Source organism: Pteronotus mesoamericanus, unplaced genomic scaffold (genome assembly GCF_021234165.1).
Source record: "Pteronotus mesoamericanus isolate MK-2021 breed Mesoamerican mustached bat unplaced genomic scaffold, CSHL_Meso_final scaffold_85, whole genome shotgun sequence".
NCBI lineage: Eukaryota > Metazoa > Chordata > Mammalia > Chiroptera > Mormoopidae > Pteronotus > Pteronotus mesoamericanus.
In genome coordinates this window covers 50,464,815-50,488,405 of record NW_026555329.1, presented here as the reverse complement: position 1 = coordinate 50,488,405, position 23,591 = coordinate 50,464,815, and positions in this window count along the sequence as shown.

Here is a 23,591-nt window from a genome sequence, read left to right as displayed (position 1 = left end):
ATACATAACAGGAATTACCTCTACAATACCCCTATCAGGTAGTACTCTAGTCAATATTTTTTAATATTTCATTGTACAGGCACTACCTCATAAAGCAATCCTTTGTTGTTCTGGCTCATACAGCAGTATTTTGTTGCTTTGGACATGTTTTTATTCTCAGCATCTGTTTTTGAATAACTTATACCTATTTGGTCCTACCCTGACAGACTACATAAAACAAATTTTCTGTTCTATATAACCATTGTTTAAAACATTGTGCCCTATCAAACCTCTCCAAGTATCTTTTATGCATTAAAAACTCAGTTTCTTTTCTTTTTTTATTGTTCAAATACATTTGTCTCCATTTTCCCACCACCAGTTTCCCCTGCCCCACCCACCCCCACCTCCCACCCTCTACACTTCCCCACTTTGGCTTTGTCCATGGGTTCTTTATACATGTTCCTTGATTTGACACTTCCCCTTCTTTTCCCCGTTACCCACCTCCCTCCTCCCCTCTCATTACTGTCAGTTTGTTTTTTACTTTCAGTGTTGCTGGTTATATTTTTCTTGCTTGTTTGTTTGTTTTGTTGATTGGCTTCCACTTATAGGTGAGATCATATGGTATTTGTCTTTCACCCCCGGCTTATTTCGCTTAGCATAATGCTCTCTAGTTCCATCCATGCTATCACAAAGGGGAGGCGTTCCCTCTTTCTTTCTGCTGGGTAGTATTCCATTATGTGAACGTACCATAGTTTTCTGATCCACTCATTTACTGATGGGCACTTCGGCTGTTTCCAGTACTTGGTTTTAAAATTCTATTTCTTATCCCAGTCTTCTGAGGACACTATTTCCCAATTCATTGAATTCGTGGTTACCTCTAGATAAACTTAACATTCAGTTAATATATGACATTCAAAACTGAATATAGTACTATAGATAGGGTTTATCCATTTCACTACACCCTCTACATGCTAATCTAACCGCCATGTTTTCGTGAGTTTGCATTAGATTTCATCAGTAAAGATCCATATATCACTGCCCACTAGGTATCTTCACTTGGATTTCCCACAAACTCCTAAAACTCAAAATGACCAAAATTGAATCTGTCCTTTTTTTTTCACTTTTCCCCTTCATCACAGTCCAAATATGGTTTACCTCCTAATTTTCATCTAACAGTGCCTAGACTTGAAATGACTAGATTTGTGCTCATATCCTATAATCCTCCCTCTCCATCATACCTATCATCCAACTGACCATCAAATTCCCTCAAATTTACAATACAGAGTCTGGGCTCCAGGCCAGCCCTAGAGTCTAAATTCTTGCCCTGCCCTCACCAGCATGGCCTAGGACATGTAACCTAGCCTCTCTGTACTCAGTTTCCTCACCTGTGAAATTGAAATAAAAACCAATAATTCAATATTTTCCTTATAAGCTTGTTATAGGGACTAAATTAATTAATGTATGTAAAGTGCTTTAAGGTGTGATAACCCCATAGAGAGTTCACAACAAATGTTAGCTGCTATTAACTATCATTATTGTCACCTCCTTAACATCTCTCAGTTCTGTTTTATCATGCTTACTACACTGTTTATTTAATTCAGGTTCTTCATCTTTATCTACCAGGATTATTGATGCACCTTCAAAATTGATATATTTGCTTCCCTTCTTGTCAAGTTATTTTCATAAACTTTGAGCATACTATCCCTTAGTTTCAAATGCTTCAATGATTTACTAATGTTCTTAGTATAAATACAAATTATTGCCCTCGCCCATGTGGCTCAGTTGGTTGGAGCCTCATCTGACAACCAAAAGGTTGAAGATTTGATTCCTGGTCAGGGTACATACCTAGGTTACAAGTTCGATCCCTGGTCCAGGTGGGTACATAAGGCAATCAATCAATGCTTCTCTCTCACATCAATGTTTCACTCTCTCCCTTCCTCTCTCTCTAAAAGCAATAAAAAGAAATGTCCTTGGGTGAAATAATTAGATAAATAAATAAATGAGTGAAAATTATTGAGCGTGGTATACAAAACCCTAGATGATCGAATAAATTTCTCTAGTCACATTTATCCCCAGGGTTCTGCTAGCATGTGAGGTTTCAGCCAAACTGATTTATCTCTTCTTTTCTTCTAGCGTGTAACACTTGACCCACATTGATCAACTTGAATTTTCATGATGCCAGAGGCTCTCAACTTTTTTGAAATGTTACTAAATTGTTCAAAATACTCTGAGATTCGGATGCCCACCCACCTACCTATTCATCTCATCTTATAAATGCTTATCTTCCAGTAGAAATGAATTAAATGATATGAGATGTCCTCTTACAAGAATGTTTTCTACACATCTGCTTTAGCAGTAATGATATAGATCAGTTCCATTCAAAGTATGGTTGGGAGAATAAAAGAATGGACTTGCATTTGGTGATTCATTTAATTATATAATGGACCCTCTCTGCCACCAGAAAGTGACCAGCAATTTTGAGAATCACTGATCAAAAAAGCCAAAACAACTTTCATCTCAAACCTTTGTATGTGAGTCAAGCTACTTATAACAATTCAGGGTTCTTCTCTGGTAAACCTCTCCTCTCTCCATTTACCCATTCTGAGGCAGCATCCTGTGCAAACCTCTATAACTGTACTTATGGTGTAGTAAAGGAATCTCTTAACATTTGTACCTGTCAAGTTCTTTTCAAACCTTGATTCTGTGTAAGTAAAGAAAGTAGTAAAAAAAGAAAATCTTTGACTGATATATAACCAGTCATTTACTACATCTGTCTGTTCATAGCTTTCTCACATACTTTTTCCACCTTCAGTCATGTTGAAAATCATTATTTTCTCTCATTTTGAAATTATGTTTTTATGACAAATTTCACACAGAATTAGAAATTATGCTTAAGGACAATATGACTAGCATAAATTCTCTATCAACTCATTTATAATCTAGAATGAAAGCAGTTTCTATTAAAAGTTCACAATATTTTTGCCATTCTTCTTATTTTTTTAAATGTTTAAACATTTTTTATTTTTAATTAAGTTGGCATCCAATATTATATTAGTTTCAGGTGTACATGCCAATGATTAGACATTATATAACTTACTAAGCAATCATCCAGATAAATCTTATACCCACCTGACACTATACATAGTTATTAGAATATTATTGACTATATTCCTTATGCTATACCTTACACCTCCATAACTATTCTGTAACTACCAATTTGTACTTAATCTCTTCACCTTTGTCACCCATCCCCTCAAAACCCCTCCCATCTAGCAACCATCAAAATGTTTTCTGTATCTATGAGTCTGTTTCTGTTCTGCTTGCTAGAATGTTTTTTAGATTCAATTGTTGACAGATATATATTTAATATTTTATTGTTCATACTTTTGATTTTTTTCTTTTTCTTTTTAAAGAAGACCCTTTAACATTTCTTGTAATACTGGTTTGGTGGTGATGAACTCCGTTAGCTTTTTCTTGTCTGGGAAGCTCTTTATATGTTCTTCAATTCTAAGAGTAATTTTGGTTGTAGGTCCTTGCTTTCTATCACTTTGAATATTTCTTGCCACTTCCTTCTGGCCTGCAAAGTTTCTGTTGAAAAATCGGCTGACAGTCCTATGGGAGCTCCCTTGTAGGTAACTAACTGCTTTTCTCTTGTTGCTTTAAGATTAAATGGTTGCCTTTAACTAATCTTTTGCATTTCAATTCTGAAGTGCCTTGGTGTGTGCTCCTTTGGGTTCATCTTGTTTGGGACTCTCTGTGCCTTCTGGACTTTTATGTCTATTTATTTCCAACATTGGAGAAGTTTTTTCACTATTTTTCCAAATAGGTTTTCAAATCTTGCTCTTTCTCCTTCCAGTGCCCCGACAATGTGAATGTTAGTATGCTTTTGAAGTTGTCCCAGAGTCTCCTTACAACTATCTTCATTTTCTTTGATTCTTTTTCTTCTTATTGTTGTGTTGGGTGTTTTTTGTTTCCTTATATTTCAGAGTACTGATTTGATTCTGGGCTTCATCTACTCTACTGTTGATTGCCTATAAATAATTCTTCATTTCAGTTAGTGTATTCTTCATTTATGACTAACTTTTTATGGTTTTATGTCCTTTTTCATGGTGTTGAAGTTCTTACTAAGTTTCCTGAAGTTCTCACAAAGTTCCTTGAGCATCATTGTTTTGAGCTCTGTATCTGGTACTTTGCTTGCCTTCATTTCATTTAGTTCTTTTTCTGAAATTTTTCCTGTTCTTTAATTTGGGACCTTTTTTCTTCTTTTTCCACATTTTATTGCTTCTTTATGTTTGTTGCTATATATTAGATTATAGCTGCTATATCTTTTGGACTTGGTGGAGTGTCCTTGTATAGTAGGTGCCCTGTAGATTCCAGTGGCACAGGCTACCCAGTCACCTGAGCTGGGAGCTGCAGGTATACTTTTTTACACACTGTGTGCTCCATCCTGTTGTAGTTGAGTCTTCATTGCTGCTGGCATCAGTGAAAGGGATTGACTACCAAGCTAATCAACTGTGAGGACCAATCTTGACTGCACTGAAAGAATTGCTGTACAGAGGTCAACGTTACAGAGTAGGACTTGCTTCAGTGGAGCTTTTGTGCTCTCTAAGTTCACCCCTTGAATGTGTTACTCCTGAGGATTGTAGGGTTGTGATACAGCCTGTTCTGAAGCTGTCCAACAAATGCACTGTCTCTGGGGTCCCCCAAGAAGTGCAAGGTCAGCCACTGTCTGTTCCCTGCCTGCGGCTACCTGGCATGAGCTGCAGATTGATCTGCAGATGGCTGCTACTTGTGCTGGGCTTGGAGGTACCCATGAGAAGCCAAGCTGTGAACCAAGACCAGCTGCTGCTAGTGCTAGGCCCAGGACCACTTAGCAAGAGGTATGGGGCAAACTAAGGCTAGATACTATTTGTTTGCAATTTGTGAACCTTTGAGAGATTTTAAGAAGGTCTTTAGCAGGAGCCAAGACAGGCAGTTTATATGGAAAAACCAGAAGTTCTCCTGGTTTCTGGACAAGGCAGGGGCAGAGTGGGCTAGAGACACCCGAAGAAAGGGCAGAGAAGGAGGCCCTGGGGAGAAAACTGAGAGAGCAGCTGGCAGGATCCCAGTGCTGACTCACCCCCCAAGCAGCAGCAGCCATCCTGATCTGCCATTGTTATTCTTAAATGTTACAAAACATTCAACCACTAAAAACCCAAGAAAAAATAAGTGCAAATATGGTAACAGGCTATGGTAGAAAGAGAACTATACTGGGAATCAAAAGGTCCAAGTTTTTATCTTATTAGTGTTTTTTTAATTAGTGTTTATTAGCTTCACAAATTAGCTTCACAAATAAACACTAATTAATATATTATCATGGCCTCACATTCTCCAACAATAAGTAGGAGTTTACAGCAACTGATGTTTAAGATCTCTTTCAGTGGGAATAATAGAAGTACTTGTCCCACAAAGTAGCTATAAAGATCAAATAAAGTAATTCATATTATGTACATTGTGAACATTCACAAAGCATTCATAAGTATGATAATAAATCAGGAAATATGGAATGAGTGGACCCTAAGTAGAATCTACACTTGTTAAACCAGAATAAAATTTTCTTGTGAAACTGTAAAATTATTTCCACCAGCTAGGCTTAAGAGAAGAGTTATTTGAATGCAGGCTTTTGCTATAGCTGCTGAGATCTACTCTGAGTAAAGGCAATATTCAAAAAGGGAGCAGAGGTAGGTATTCCGCAGGTATTTCCCAAACAATAACCTTAGACTGGGACTTGAGACTTGGAGAATGTAGAGTGTAGAAGGCATGAGAGTGTTTGAGGAATAAGAAACCAAAAGCCCAAACTTAAGAAGAGGTGATTGTTTTATGAAGACAGCCCATTTGTAAACTCATGTTACTTCTAATCACTCTACTTGTACATTAATTCTTAGTCATAATTACTCTATGCCTTTAAAATTGTAATGTTACATACTTTAATGTGTTTACTTATTTTATACTATTTTTTCTTGTATAACTTTCAGCTCCTATTTTTGTGTCACACTTTTATTATTTTAGCTTTTTACTTTTACCCTTATTTTCTGCAACTGTAGTCCCAATTATTTTTTGTTATCATTTAACCTGTTGTTATCATTTATGATAACGATATAGGTTATGATAACCTAATAGGTTATCATTATAACCTATTATCATTTATAGCTATCACTTTGAATGTCTTAAATTTTTCAATTTTTAGTTCAATTTTTAATTTTAGTAATATTTTAACCTTTTTAAAAGTTTCTCCTTGTCACTTCTGTATTCCATTTATTATTTTTTATGACTTGTCTTTATTATGACTAGAAAAAGCAAGTCCAGAAAAGAAATACATATGAAGAAAGACATTAAGCTAGAAAGGGTGGCAGTTTTCTTCCCTGCAACTGCTTCTTCTGCTTCCCTGATTCTTTAATAGATTCCTTGGGCCAGTCCTATATGTCTCTCCAAAGAACCTTACTGACCCAAGAGACAGAGCTGACCCACAGAAAAATTCCCTCCCCCAAGACCTTGAGGCCAACTCTGCAAATTGCACCTGAATTTGCTCCAATTGCATCATATGTTAACTTCTCACACTATCCAAGCGTTATATTGGCCCTTGTGTGTATTTTGAAATTCATAATATCCAAAATATGCAACCAATAGTCATTTGGGTCATACAAAAATGAGGAGTCATTATAACCAGAGGGATAATATGAAAATAAGTATTTTATAAACATCATTCTAGCTGCTATGTTAGAGAACGAACTAGAGAGATATAAAGGTATCCATGAAGAACTCATTCATAAATTTAATGAGTTTATATTAATCAGCTACCATGTGTCTGCACTCTGGTAGGCTCTGACAGATAAAATAGAAGAAGCCACGCATCAAAATACATACAGTTAATACATATTTCAAGACACTATTGCAGTAGGCAAAAAACAAAACAAAACAAAAAACAACAACTGACAGTGTCTCAGACACTGAAAGTGGAATAGAGATGAAAAAAAGTAGATTCTCTGACACACCATTTAGAAAGCTAAATGGGCCATTTAGCATTCAGTGGTGCAAAACAAAAAGTTGGTTAGAACATCATCCCATACAACAAAAGACTGTGGGTTTGATATCCAGTCAGGACACATGTTTATGTCACAGATTTGATCCCCAGTCTAGGGTGTGTATGGGATGCAACTGATTAATGTTTCTTTCTCTCTCTCTCCTCCCCCCACCCTTCTCCTCTTCCTTCACTAGTCTCTCTCCTTCCCTCCCCTGCCCCTCCATCCTTCCACTCCCAGCTTCCCTTCTCTCCCTAAAAAATCAATGAACACATCCTTGTGTGAGGACTTAAAAATAAATAAATAAAAAGAAAGAAAAAACAAACAAAACAATTGTATGAGTTGTATTCTTTTCTGTTTCACACAACAAAAGAGTACAGAGGAAAAAGAATTATCCCTCTAGTTAAAAATTTTCTATTGCTTAAGTAGAGACCTCTATTTCATTTTCTTCATTTCAGTTTTTCCATGACTTCAGTCATTTTGTTACTATTTTCAATCTTTGATTTCCTAATACGTGTCATAATTTCAGAATGATATACGTAACTACAATATTTTCAAACAAACAGACTCTCAGGTCCCCCAACCATTACTATTAGGTTTATTCTGGTAGCTTAACATCAATAACTATAAGGCATTGTGGAGCCAGAAATAACACAATTTCTTCTTCTTGAAAGAAAGCAGTATTTTGCATTCCAACCAAGAAACTCAGAGAAGAAAGTATCCAGGAAGAGATTAACAGAACACATTTGGAAGCATTCATCTATAGCAAAAAGGAGAAATTGAGGATGGGAGGGAGGGAGTAGGGTAGCGGGGAGATGTAGGGGTAGGGTCAGATCAGGGAAAGATGTGAAGGACACATGGACAAAGCCAATGTGGGGAAGGATTGAAGGGGGTTGCGGGGCAGGGGAAAGTGGTGGTGGGTAAATGGAGACAAATATATTTGAACAATTTAAAAAAAGAAAAAAATTTTTTAAAAACATAAATTAGAGCTTGTTTCAAAAGATTTAACTAAAGTTAAAGAAATTAATAGTCAAATAGGTGAATATAACTATATAGTAGGATAAAGAAGAGTACTATATATCTTAGGCCCTTTAATAATCAGGTTCACAGAGTTGTGCTTTGATGATATATCTTTGGGTTTTATAGAAACAGAAAATGAGAGATCCTTCAGAAAGTCTGTTGCTGGAATGTGATTGAGGATATAGTCACTTATTTCTCCCATGAAAGGCCTGACATTAGAAACTCTTTTAGAGTTTGGTCTAAGGAATTGTGTTCCTTTTCCTGAAGAATGCTATTCTTACTTTTTCAAAGTGGACATTCTATAATATTCCACATTAACTACCTGGAACCTAAGAGGCAAATTAGAAACTTAACAAAAGGTTTCTACTGTGTCTTTGATTCTAGGATACATCTTCCATTGTTTTGATTTGTATACTGCATTATGTATCTGAATAAATTCCTGTATCCTTTATTTTTATTTTATTATTTAATTACTGTATAAAAAACACCCTAACCCCAACTCAGGGGCTTAAAACAATTTATTATTTCTCACAGTTCTGTGAGTTAGCTATATGGATCTTCTGATCTGGCATGGGCTCATTCATGCAACTGCAGTCACCTGGTAGGTCAGCATGGGCAAAGCGCACTTGGGCCTTCTGGGCCTTGAACAGACTAGGGCTCACCATGTGGTTTTTCCATCTTCAAGGAGGCCAGACTAGTCTTCTTCTTGGTGACAGCAGCATTCCAAGAAGGCAAACTCCACTGTGCAAACACTTAACAACTCTCTACATTTCTTTATGTGCCACTGGCTAAAGTAACATACACAAGCCAGTCACTGAGGGAGGGTGTGGATACTAGAAATTACGATTCTCTGCAGGTGATAAAGGTAACAATACCATAGCAGCTCCCTAATAGGGCTGTAACTTCTCCTTCTTCCTAACCTTCTAATGCTGGAATCATGCTATTCTTTTAAAAACTTTATTTTCTATCTGTTCCATATGTATATTTATAAGAGCTAAGACATCATTTATGGGTGATCTAAGCTCATACTAGTCCAACATATCAGTGAATAAATACACAGGATTCAAAAGTATTTTAAAATTTAAAATGCACCATATGTCACAGCAAATGTTCGCTCTTAAATTCTTAAAGTTCTAGTGGAAAGAATAAAAATTCCTTTAAGTGCAAATGCCTTAAAAAATCATTAGGGCCAATAGGTTCTCCCACCAGGAACAAATGTATCATTCCATTGTTGATGCCCCATTCTCAAGCTCTTGAGACACTCTGTGCCTCTAATCAATATGAATATATTATCACACAAGTATCCACAATGCCTAAAATCTTAAAACTCAAAAAAAGAACCTTTATCTTCTGGTTTCTATACCAAATACACCAATGAGCATGACAAGAACATGCTAAAAAGTGTAAAATATTAACCTGAAGAATAGTAAATGACATAAATATAGCAAAAATCATGAAAGAAAAGATAAAGATGGAAGAAATTCATTAAACTTATTTCATCTTTATGAGTTGTTACTATTTTTAAGATGCCCTATAATAACATTTAAAGATGAGCTGAACAGGCAAAATAATTTTTAAACTCTTAAAGACATAACCATACTTCTTGTGGTTAAAGATGTTCTTTTAATCCCAGTGGCTTCTTTTAAACACCATTTCAATTCAATATTGTATGTTTCTGTGAAAAATTTAAAAAGGTGTGCTCACATGTAACTTGAGGAGTGGCTGAACTATAATCAAGTAAGTAGGTCTCTATGGACTGATAAGATTTGCACTATGGCTGGGGCTAACACACATAAATATAAAACATCAAAACAGACCTTCTAGGCTCAGTTAGGATGTCAAATAAGATCTTGTTCTGTGAATAGGTGGCAAAATGCTTCAGAGATTTTCCACCAGAGAAGAAAAAATGCTGAACTTCACTTATGCACAGATGACTTTTTTGTTGTTTTTGCTAAATTGGGCCAACAGCAGAGTTATTTTTAGACTACTTACTTCACTTTCCCTTCTAAATGGGCCGGTATACAAAATAGGACAGAAAATGTACCATATGTCACAGCAAATGCTCAAAATCTAAATTTTTAAAACTCTCATGGAAATAAAAGAGATCTCTATCTTAAAATTTAAAATTTTCATTCAAGTGCAATTAAGACTATAAATGTTCTGACAAATACTTATCAGTTAACAACAAATAAATTATATATACCTTTAAAAACACAATTTCTTTTTGAAAAAAATTCCTTTAAACATTTTTAGTAAAAATAAATTATTTATAAGAGAAACACCAAAGTGTGAATGAATGCATTGACTTTACGTTTATGATTAAAGGTAACATTTAAAGCATACAGATAGCACTTTCAAATTCCATAGTGACTAACGTAGTTCTTAATTTAATAGAGGTAAAAAATTTAAATGACTCATCTACTTATTCTTTCACAAAATCAGTCTAAAGTCTTTTCAGGTAGTCTCAATTTTGTCAGAAAGAGAAACTTTCAAAATTTACTATTTAATGTTCCAATTTTATTAAAGAAAATGAAACTGCAGAACAGCAAAACAATTCGCACATTTTTGGCATCTAACACACTGAACACAATTTACTAGTCCCTCAAAAAAAATCAAGTAAAATATTTGAAGTTTTAGTATTCTCATGTATAGTATTTTATTAAATTATACTCTTGTGAGTGTTTCAGATGTTAAATATGCAGGTCCATTTTCCCCCCTTAAAAACAGGGCAGACAAATATTGCTAGATATAGTTCATCATTCCATGTAACCTAGTTTTAACAAGATTCAATGTAGCAATTAAACATCTTTAAGCTAATATAGGTATTCTGGCATATAGAAGTTAATTTCTGAGTAACACTGGTCTGCTGATAAACTGTAATTTGACAACAAAACAATTTTTACATATAACATAGATCAATTTCTGATGCAAAAAAAGGAAAATAAAAATAATTATGATTGTTTAATGTTGCTAAATTAATAGTACTAACAAAATTTTGTGTATAAAGACTACCTTAAACATATAATCTTACTGTTACATTTATAGGTACACTAATTAATCTGTATTTTGATACAATCCTAAACACCTTAATTCTAAGATATACCCTCCAAGAATAATCAGGTCTAATGGCGGGAAGAGCAACATTACACTGTATACAAAAAAAATAGTTTTAAAACTCTAAAGAAATCACTTTATTGATCACTTTGTAAAAATACAAAGAAATCATTGTATTTTGCCAATAAAAGTATAAACAAAAGCAAAGAAAGAGAAAAAGAATTACTAATAACCCAACTGGTTTCTTTTAGAAGAGAACGGATGCTGATTGAAGAGGAACAAAGAATTTTATATGTATTCAGAACTTTAGCACACTTTGTGTCAGCCACTGGTCTTGGTATGAAATAAAATTTCATTTCTAAATTGTGGTTAAGTAATACTTAATAAAGTCAGGCCAATTAATTCTAAACAGACTAAGCATGAAGGTACAAATAAAAGAGGCTATGTCCCCAAAATAAACATTATAACACTAAGCTTTTATTGAACAGTCGAACTGGTTCATACAATTTATTTTAGTCAAATAAATAATAAAGGTGGCAAGCATATGGAAAAAAATTAAAGAAGTAGCAAAATATATTGGCATTCTTATCAGGTCATGTGATGTGTCTAAGTAGTTTTATTTTTATCTTGCTCTAGTTGGTAAATTAACGTTTAAATTAATTGATACCAATTTCACCATATATTTACTTTAGAATTTTACTAAACTTGACCTCTATGTAAGTACAATGTAATCCCAAGCTTCTATATTTTATAAATAAATTTCTAAGTTTCGACTAGATCTTGAAAAATACCATTAAAGAACTTGTGTATTTGTTTAAATTCATCCATTAGGCCCACTTGAAATGAAGCCTCTCCCATGACACAATATTTTTAAAGAATAGTCACTAAGCACACACAGTAACCACTTTTTCAGCATGTGCTATTTATTAGGGGATCACTAACATATGCTCCCAATATCAACAAGCTAAAGAATATGTACCACTTACCAAACGTTTCTTCCACTGGGCACATATCTCCTCAGTAAATAATTATTTCCAGACAAATGGAAAAGGAAATTATTTTTTGACTAAATTACCTAATACTATTTTCCTAGAACTGAAAGAAAGAGGGATAGTGTGGAAGTATCCTCAAAATGCCTGAAAGCTATAAAAATCCAACATTAGCAACCTATTTTCTCCACATACACATGTAAAATGCTATCCATAGTATCTGTAGGGCAGTGTGCTGCAGGGCAATGGTTCTTGTTCTATGAGGAGCTCAAATCATAGAGTAAAATGGTCTGGGCCATTAGATACAAAAGAGAGAATTCTAATTCTGACAGAAACTTGTAATCAATTAGTCTTATTATAAAAATAGAAAATTACTCCATTTCAGAATTAGGAAAATCGGCTTCCTAAGTTGAAAACAGCCAAGTTAAGAGTAACGTTCCCAGCTTCATTGTAGGTTCAGAAAGACCCCCAGAACAGGACAGCAGCTACCTGCAGAAGAAACTGCCTAAGACACCAAGACAAATGACATGGAAATCATTTTATCCAAATCCATTAGTGGAATGCAAGAAAAATGCTGACAGGAAAGTCAAAATGATACAGAAGATGGATTTTAAATTTATTATATAAGATGGCTTGTAGAATATATTTTTCAGAAAAATAAAGTTTCATTATAATGATGAATTTATTAATCAAAAAATCACATTTAAAGCCAAACCATAAGATCTAATGCTTTGATATATATAAAACTGAAAATAATTCAAAACTGAGACAGTCTTCAAATAAAATGGAGCAACATCGAGTAATAGCTAATAGCTTCAGAGAACCTCATGAATAAACAATACAGCCTCACTTGCAAATACCACAAACGAAATTCAAAGTTAATTTTTAAGTTGCAGGTTTCCAAAGAAATGCTGGTTGAGGCAGAGATAATATTTGATTTCTGAGAACAACCATGTAGTCAGATTTTTCCTCTAAAGAATATTTCTGGATCAAATCTTTATAACTTAACTGCCTGGCCAAGGGGGCAAGAAGTGAGGAACACAATATATTTATTTCTGGTATATTGCATAGTATTTCCATTTCTTCCAACTGTTCAGAATTCTGGTATGACAATGCTCCCTTAGCTGAATGGGTTGTCCCATCCTAAATCCTAGTACTCTATTTATTAAGATAAGAAACACACAAAACAAAACCAACAAACAAAACACTCATGCATTAAAAAAAACTAAGAAAAAAACAGTCATAAGATCCATAGTTACTGTTCAAAAGAGGGTATTTACTCTATGGCAGTTACTATGTGGGGATTTTTATAAATAATATTTTTAATTCATATAACCAGAGATACTGAAATAAAGAAAAAACTGACAGTAACCAGAGGAGAGGGGGGAGGGAAAACAGGAGGGAAAAGGGGAAGGGTCATCAAGGAACAAGTATAAACGGCACATGGACAAAGCCAAAAAGGCTACAAGATGGAGGGTAGAAGGTGGGGATGGGTAGGGCAAAGGGAGGAGTGGGAGGGGGAAAATGGAGAAGACTAACTGGACAACAATAAACTTTTTTTAATATTATTTGTAATCTACACAAAATACTACTATACACAATTTTCATCCATATTTTACAAATGTGAAAATTAGGCTTAGAGAGCAAACAAATTGAATGAGGTCACACAGCCGGCACACAGCTAAGCCAGGAATTTGCTCTCCACTTGTCTAATGCCAAGTCCTCCTCTTGCCATGATGTGAAGTTCACATCACAGTTAACAAATTTCCTGCTGGATCTCCACTGTGAGCACTGTACTACAAAGGAATATAAAAGTCATTGCCTTTGCCCTCCAGGCAGTTAACATCTAGTAGAGGTGTCCAACCTGCAGCTTTTGGGCTGCATCCAGCCCAAGATGGCTGTGAATGTGGCCCAACACAAAATTGTAAATTTACTTAAAATGTTATGAGACTGTTTGGTGATTATATGTCACCATGTTTTTAATGTGTGGCCCAAGATAACTTTTTTCTTCCAGTGTGGCACAGAGATCCAAAAAGTTGGAAACCCCTGAAGGCATTGTGAAGATTTGATGCCCACGAGGAGAAAAACATGGTGGAGGAGTGAATGGGAGTCACGCTGACTTCTTTCCAACACCAAACTGGAATTGTGACTAAATAGTGGAGAAATCACCTGGAAAACAATGAAACGATAGAGCTCGGAGAGGAGCCTTGGAACTGCAGACAGACAGTGGATTCAACTCTCACACATCCGAACAGGTGAGAAGTGCATTGGAGGCTCGAGAGGGTGGGCTGGGTGCCCATGGGCACCAGCACCAGAGGGACATTGAAATGGACAGTTGGATCCCCCTGAGAAGAACAGGGTCTGAACCATAAACAGGGACCCCTAGACTACAGCAGCTGAAACCAGGAAAATGCACAGACAAAACACAACACCAAAAAGCTTAGGGGCGCTCTCTGCCAGAGACAGGTGGCTGGAGATGCAAAGAGACATTTAAAGGACCAAGGCAAAAACAGGCAGTGGCAGCCACCTCCCTTGATATCTCCGTAGAGGTGGCAGGAGAGTGAACTGGTTCCTGAGGAAAAATTGACGAGAAAACTTTGTGAAGAGAACAGAGATGGTGGCCAGCAGAGCCCGCATAATAACTCACCTCCCATTCTGAAGCTACCACCTTGCCCAGGCGAAAGAGAATCAATTAACCTGCCTTTTGCGTGCTCTGAACACAGCTTGTGCATGTGTGGGCTAGGGGCTGAGTGCAGACTGGCTGGAGGAGATAGAGGATCCCGGGCGAAAGAGGACACACAGCTGCATAGAGAGCCTTGATGAGAGACTGGAGACAGAGGGGTTGGGGAAACAACTAGAGGATTATCTGAGATTCCTGGAGGAGAGTCCCTCCCCATTGCGTAGTCCCCTTTTGCGCAGGCAGGCCACACCCCAAAAGAGGCAGAAGTGAGTGAGGGAGCCAGAAGGCAAGCAATTACGGTCCACACAAATAGAGGATCCGTAGCTGAAGAGGTCACAGAGCTGCCTAGGGACCCTTGGGGAGAGACTGGAGACAGGATTAACTGGACAGTCCCGGAGCTGACTTCTTCCCATTTCCCTAGTCTCCATTTTGCGCACACAGTCCATGCCCCCAAAGAGCCGAAAGAGAGGAAAGCACACAACAGAAGACCCTAAACTGACCAGTGCCAAGGGCGCACACCAGGAGCAAGAGGCGGGCGAGCAAGTGAGGTCCACAAAGTAAGCTGGCCCCAGGCTGGGACGAAAACGCGCACCCAGGCTAGAACACGGGTGCGCCTGGGCAGGCAGGGGATCCTGCCAGGCAGGGGAGCAAGCTCAAGGAGCCAGCGTTAGAGTGCAGAGCAATGACCAGAAATAGTGGATCCCTGGCCAAAGGGGTCACAGAGCTGCCCAAAGCAGGAGTCAGACACAGACAGTAGATTCCTGGAAGGCTCAAATAAATGACCCAGGATCATATAGTGTCAACAACTGACATCATCAGAGACAGGCCCAGAAAGAAAAGTAAATAAATAAATAAATAAATAAATAAACAAACAAAAAAACAAACAGACCTGCCTACTACCATAGAAGTTTAATCCACAAAGTCAGGAAATCTAGACAGATCAAATGAAGCAGAAGCAAAAATAAATAAACAAATAACTAACTAACTAACTACATAAATAAATAATAGGCTCTCACAGAAATGGGAAGAAAAAGAAGTTCTGCCAAATGAGGGAAAAGGAGGAATCCCCACAGAGAGAGCTAAATGAAATAGAGGCAAGGGAAGTATCAGATAGTGTACTCAAAACAATGGCTCTGAGGAAGCTCAATGAGCTCAGCCAGCTCAAACATAACTATGAGAAACTATCAGGATCTTACAGGAAAATATACCAACCTAAAAAAGGACATAGAAACTATCAAGAAGACACAAGAGAATATGAAGAATACCATTTCTCAATTGAAGAACACAGTAGAAGGAACCAAAAAGCAGGCTAGATGAAGCAGAGAATCGAATCAGTGAGATGGAGGATAAGGTACAAAACAGCTCCCAGAAAGAACAAGAAATGGAAAAAAGACTCAAAAACAATAAAGAGGCATTGAGGAAAACGTAGGACAACCTTAAAGGCAATAATATCCACATAATAGGGATACCAGAAGGAGAAGAAGAGGAGCAACGGATAGAGAACATCTTCGAAAAAGTAATGATGGAAAATTTCTCTAATTTGAGGAAAGAAAGGCTCTCATGGATTCAGGAGGCACAGAGGACCCCACTGAAGAGGGACTCAAGGAGGTCCACTCCAAGACACATCATCATTTAAATGGCAACGATAAATGACAAAGAGAGAATTCTAAAGGCAGCAAGAGAGAAGGAGAAAGTAACATACAAGGCGGCCCTGATACAGCTAGGAGCTGCCTTCTCAACAGAAACACTAAAAGCCAGAAGGGAATGGCAACAAATATTCCAAGCGAAGAAAAGCAAAGGTCTACAACCAAGGCTGCTCTACCCAGTGAGGCTCTCAATTAAAATAGAAGAGGAAATAAAAAGTATCCCAGACAAAAGAAGACTAACAGATTGCACTTCAACGAAACCACCACTACAAGATATGCTAAAGGGACTGGTTTAAGAAGATGAAGGAAGAGGGTGAGAAAGAGAAATACACAGGTACAACGAGAAAAAATGAATAGCTTTCTATAAGTAATAACTCTCAATGTAAATGTCCTAAACACCCCAATCAAAAGACACAGGATAGTTGAATGGATAAGAAAACAAGACCCACACCTATGCTGCCTACAAGAGACCAACCTCAGAGCAAAAGACCTACACAGATTGAAAGTAAAGGGATGGAAAAATATATTCCAAGCAAATGGGCAAGAGAAGAAAGCAGGGGTTGCAATACTTATATCGGACAAAGTAGATTTCAAAACAAAGGCCATAGAAGGAGACCGAAAGAGTCACTTTTTAATACTTAAAGGAAGAATCTATCAAGAAGACATAAATATTGTAAATTTATATGCACCCACCAGAGGAGCATCCAAATATATAAGGAAAATCTTGGACGACTTCAAAAAAGTTATAGACAGCAACACACTGATAGTGGGGCATTTCAACACCCCACTGTCAAAAATGCACAGATCTTCCAAAAAAAACATCAATAAGGATATTGTGGAGCTGAATGATGCACTGAATCAAATAGAATTAACTGACATATTTAGAACCTTACATACCAAAGAAGCAAAATACATATTATTTTCAAATGCTCATGGCAGTATTTCAAAGATAGACCACATGATAGGACACAAAGCAGGCCTCAGCAAATTCAGGAAAATTGAAATAATACCAAACTTTTTCTCAGACCACAAGGGCTTGAAACTGGAAATCACCTTCAAAGAGAAACTTCAAAAACGTGCAAACTGATGGAGACTGAACAGTAGACTATTAATCAATGAATGGGTCAATAATGAGAAGAAATCAAAAATTTCTGGAAACAAATGAAAATGAACAGACAACAGTCCAAAAGCTATGGGACACAGCAAAGGCGGTCCTGAGAGGTAAGTTCATAGCAATACAGGCTTCCTTAAAAAGGTAGAAACATTTCAAATAAAAGACCTACCACTACAACTTCAAGAACTGGAGAAACAACAACAAATAAACCCCAGAGGAAGTAGAAGGAAGGGAATAGTCAAGATTAGAGCAGAACTGACTGACCCAGAGACAAAAAGAACAGTTCAAAGGATCTACCAATCCAGAGACTGGTTCTTTGAAAAGATAAATAAAATTAACAAGCCTTTAAGCAGACTCATCAAGAAAAAAAGGGAGAGGACCTAAATTAATAATATCAGAAATGAAAGAGGAGAAATAACAACTGATGCCACAGAAATACAAAGGATTGTCAGAAACTACTATGAACAATTATATGCCAAGAAATTTGAAAATCCTGATGAAATGGACAAATTTTTAGAAAAGTATAATCTTCCAACACTGAAGGAGGAACAAACAGAAAGCTTGAACAGACCGATAACAGCTGGGGAAACTGAAGCAGTCATCAAGAAACTCCCGGCACACAAAAGCCCAGGGCTGGACGGTTTCACAGGAGCATTTTACAAAACATTTAAGGGAGAGCTAACCCCTGTCCTTCTCAGACATTCCAAAAAATCCAAGAGGAGGGAAGACTCCCAACTCTTTCTATGAGGCCAGCATCACCCTGATCTCAAAACCAGATAAAGACCCTACAAAGAAAGAAAACTACAGGCCAATTTCGCTGATGAACATAGATGCTAAAATCCTCAACAAAATATTGGCAAACCACATCCAGCAATACATTAAAAAGATTAACCACCACGATAAAGTGGGATTCATCCCAGGGATGCAGGGATGGTTCAATATACGCAAATCAGTAAACGATACATATGACATAAATAAAAGAAAAGACAAAAACCACATGATCATCTCGATAGACGCAGAAAAAGCATTCGATAAGTTATAGCACCCATTTATGATCAAAACACTCAGCAAAATGGGAATCAATGGGGCATTCCTCAACATAATAAAGGTCATATATGAAAAACCTACAGCCAATATCATACTCAACGGGCAAAAACTGAAAGCTTTCCCACTAAGATCGGGAACACGACAAGGATGTCCGCTCTCACCGCTTCTTTTCAACATCGTATTGGAAGTCCTAGCCACAGTGATCAGACAAGAAAAAGAAATAAAAAGAATCCAAATTGGAAAGGAGGAAGTAAAACTATCTTTGTTTGCAGATGACGTGGTAGTGTACATAGAAAACCCTGTAGACTCCACCAAAAAACTACTCAACCTTATAAGTGAATTTGGCAAAACAGCAGGATACAAAGTCAACATTCAGAAATCAAAGGCATTTTTGTACACCAGCAATGAAACAGAAAAAGAAGAAATCAGAAAAAAAATACCATTCGATATAGCAACAAGAAAAATAAAGGACCTAGGAATAAATTTAACCAAGGAGGTAAAAGACCTGTATGCAGAAAACTATACAACATTGAAAAAGAAATTAAGGAAGAAACAAATAAATGGAAGTATACACCGTGCTCATGGACTGGAAGAATTAATATCAAAATGTCCATGCTACCCAAAGCAATTTATAGATTCAACGCAATTCCTATTAAGATACCAATGACGTACTTCATTAAATAGAACAGACATATTAAAAATTTATATGGAACCAAAAACGACCCCAAATAGCCATGTCAATTTTGAGAAAGAGAAACAAAGTAGGGGGGATCACAATACCGGTCATCAAACTATATATTACAAAGCCACTATACTCAAAACAATCTGATAATGGCACAAGAACAGTCCCATAGACCAGTGGTACAGAAAAGAAAGCCCACAAATAAGCCCAGGTATATATGGGCAGCTAATATTTGACAAAGGGGGCAGAAACATAAAGTGGAGTAATAATAGCCTCTTTAACAAATGGTGTTGGGAGAGCTGGATGGCTACATGCAAAAAATTGAATTTTGATCATCAGCTGACACCATACACAAAAATAAACTCAAGATGGATAAAAGACTTAAATAGAAGTCGCAACACATAAAAGTCCTAGAGGAGAACATTGGCAGGAAACTCTTAGATATCCCACGCAGCAATTTTTTCACTGATATGTCTCCTAAAGCAAGCGATATAAAGGAAAGAATAAACAAGTGGGACCTCATTAAAATAAGAAGCTTCTGCACGGCTAAAGAAAACATCAGCAAAATGAAAAGGGAGCCAACCATATGGGAAAATATATTCGCTAATGATACATCAGATACAGGTTTGATCTCCAAGATATATAAAGAACTCACTCGACTCCACTCCAAGAAGACGAATGATCCAATCAAAAAATGGGCAAAGGACCTGGGTAGGCGCTTTTCTAAAGAGGAGATACAGAGGCCCCAAATACATTTGAAAGGATGCTCAGCATCACTAGCCATCAGAGAAATGCAGATCAAAACCACCATGAGGTACCACCTCACACTGGTCAGAATGGACAACATAAACAGGTCAACAAACAACAGGTGCTGGCGAGGCTGTGGAGAAAAGGGAACCCTAGTCCACTGTTGGTGGGAATGCAGACTGGTGCAGCCATTGTGGAAAGCAGTGTGGAATTCCCTCAAAAAGCTAAAAATGAAACTGCCTTTTGATCCAGTGATTCCCTTGCTGGGAATATATCCTAAGAGTATCAAAACGCCATTTCAAAAAACCTATGCACCCCAATGTTTATAGCAGCACAATTTACAATAGCCAAGTGCTGGAAGCAACCTAAATGCCCATCAGTAGATGATTGGATCAAAAATTATGGTACATTTACACAATGGAATACTACACAGCCAAAAGAAAAAAAAAAAGATCTACTCAACTTCATGACAGCATGGATGGAACTTGAAAACATTATGCTAAGCGAAATAAGCCAGGGGGCGAAAGTCAAATGCCGTATGATCTCACCTATAAGCGAAACCTAACCAACAATACAGAGATGCAAGGAAAATAAGACCAGCAACACTGAAAGGAAAAGAAATCAACAGAGACAAGAGGGAAGGAAGGAGGGGTGGGCGAAGGAAATGAAAGGGAAGGGGAAGATCAAGGAATAAATAGCAGGGACTTATGGACAAAACCAAAGTGGGGAAGGATTGGGGCGGCAGAGGGAGCAGGGGGCAGGGGCAAGTGTTGGGGGGAAGGCAAAGACAAATGTATTTGGAAAAAAATAAATTATTTTAAATAAAAAAATAAAATAAAAATAATATCAATAAACACAACTTATAATGAGGAAAAAAAGAAAAAAAGATTTGATGCCCAAGCCATGAGAAGCAATGTGGTACATGCAGATGAAAGAGTACTAGACTAGGGGGAGAGAGGTGTCCCTTAATCATCACTTTGTTATTTACTAGCCATATTACTTCGGTAAATGATTTCTATTAGTTTCTCATTTGTACCTAGTATTTAATATCTACCTTAATTAGTGGATATTAAAAGGATCCAAGTAGATAATATAGACTTATTAGATATGAATTGTCTTGCAAGTATGAAATGTCAATATTGTTATCCAAGTGTCCATAGGTTACTACAGAACTCTAGGTAAACATCTGAATTCAGCAGAAAAAGGACTCATTCTTGTTTCCCCTCTTTTTGATCTTGATTGTTTTGGCTGCTTCCTGCACTGATCATGGACTCCATGTAGCTGCATTCTAAAGATGGGACCTATAACGAAACCACTTTCCCTGGCTGCAGCTGCACTCCAAGTCAGTTCGTGCTGCATGCTAATTGCTGGACAAAAGTTTAGGTAGTCCTATTTTCTTCTACTTTCTTTATTTCCATTTCTCTCTTCTTTATCAACTATGTAACAAAATTTAACTCCATGCTCAAGTGTCTAACCCATTCCCAAACAGAAAACAACTGTACTTCAAATTATAAATTATTTTTCTCTGTCAACACAGAGGAAAATATCTGATAGTCCATTTCCTGAGGGAGATTAGAAGAACTCAGTTCAGCAATCAGGTGATTAGGAGATTCTCTGAGGAAATGCAGAATTTGCAAAACACGAAACCGCCTTTGGCTGAATGGTAAGAGTTTCATAAACTAGGTTGTACCAACCATAAGCACACATTAAAAAATAAATAAATAAAATTAATTTTATGTCTTAAATACTACTACTAAAACAAAGTTTCCTATAAATTCAATTTTTTCATTGCAAATTAATATTTATCATTCCTTGATAATGGAAAGAATTATTCCAAATTCCAAGCAATCAACTGACAAACTTAGAACACTGTCTACATATCAAATATGTTTGACTGAAAAGGGCTGAAATTCTTCAGATAATTCTGAAATCTTCATTTTAATATGAATAAATTTAAGCCAGCCACAATGATAATGCATACATTGAGCTAAACATAGACAACATGGGAAAAAACTATTTTTTACACATATGTTAACAAACTCAAAATTCCTAGGCTTTAAACACACATACAACCTAACTGCTTCTATTTATTTCTCTCTGTATCCCTGCTCCGTCATTTTTCTCTCTCATTCTTATTTTAAGGAAAGCTAATATCATTCTTTCCTTTTTACAATTTGTTTCTATATGTGAAATTGTAGACTTTTTAAAAGTTAGTTAATAAGAAACTCAAAATATTCACCAGATCAATAAAAACATTCGAAGTGAAAATTTTGTTAGAAATTTAGAGGTTATACATTATTCTTATAAGAGTAGTTATATATTTTATATTTTAAATCACAATCTTATTTCTGATGACCAACAAAATTTGGGTTCTATTTCAATTCCTTATTTTCCTGGAAAAAAAAAAGCTTTAGAAATGCCATGTGATATTATACTCTGATCTAGAATATCGTTTCATTAGTAGCTCTGGAGACATAATACCTGGTAATCAGTATTTTAACAGTTTTCTCAGAATGATTCTTATGACCAGCAACATTATCATAAATGAATTTTCCTTATTTAATTATATTTAAGCTACTTCCTCAATAGCATCACCTACCATAAACTTATCATTAAAACAATTAGATTTATTTGAATAAATGTTTTTATTTTCTAGCAATAAAATATAATTTTTTCAACTAATAAATATATGTAGCTTGGTGCCACATCGTTAAGACACTAAATTCACTTTAACTTTTACCATCACATAATGAAATGTAAATTAATTAACAGCTACTTAAAATGGCTAAATATTCTTGTTGGAAAATGTGATTAAAAGAGAGAAATGACAGTATCCACCTTTATTATGGCAATAAAGCTTATAAATATACATAGTAATAGTTTTTCAGTTAAACCTTTCTTAAATATGTACCATCTATGTCCTAAAATAATATACTTTTTACTTCTACCAGTACTTCCCCATCCTCTATTAACATTTTTACTTTCTGTGGAATACCTTACTAATTATGCATATCACAGAAACCCCCATACATGACTATATTAAGTTTTCTTGCATTTTTTTTTGTTACACAAATACTGTAACATAATAAACTGTAATGGGCGGAACTTCCCACCCGAAATGGGGAGGGGTGGAGAAGCCACACAGTGCAGTCGTGCATTGCCCTGGCAACTGGGACAACCCCATCCTTACAAAAAACAAAAAACAAACAAACAAAAAAAAAATGACAGAGTTGTGCAACCCTGGCACCAAAAACCATGAAGGTAATGGGATTGGAGGGACAGATCCTCCCATCCATTTCTTCCACAAGGAAGATTGCGGGATGGCCGGGGGTCTTTAAAAGGCAGAAATTACCTTCTTTTGCTCCAGGATCCCCTGGCTGGTGAGTCCACAGTTGGGAGCTGAGTTCCTGAGATGGGGACCTAGGCGGGGGGATTCTGTGCGCCCCATACCACAGCACTCCAGGGTAGGAGGGCAAGGGGGAGACTCGGTGAGCTCAGGAAGCTCCAGCTGGTGGGCTTGGGGAAGCGTGAGGCCCTAGCAAGCCCTACGCCCCCCTTCCCCAGGCAGGTATGGC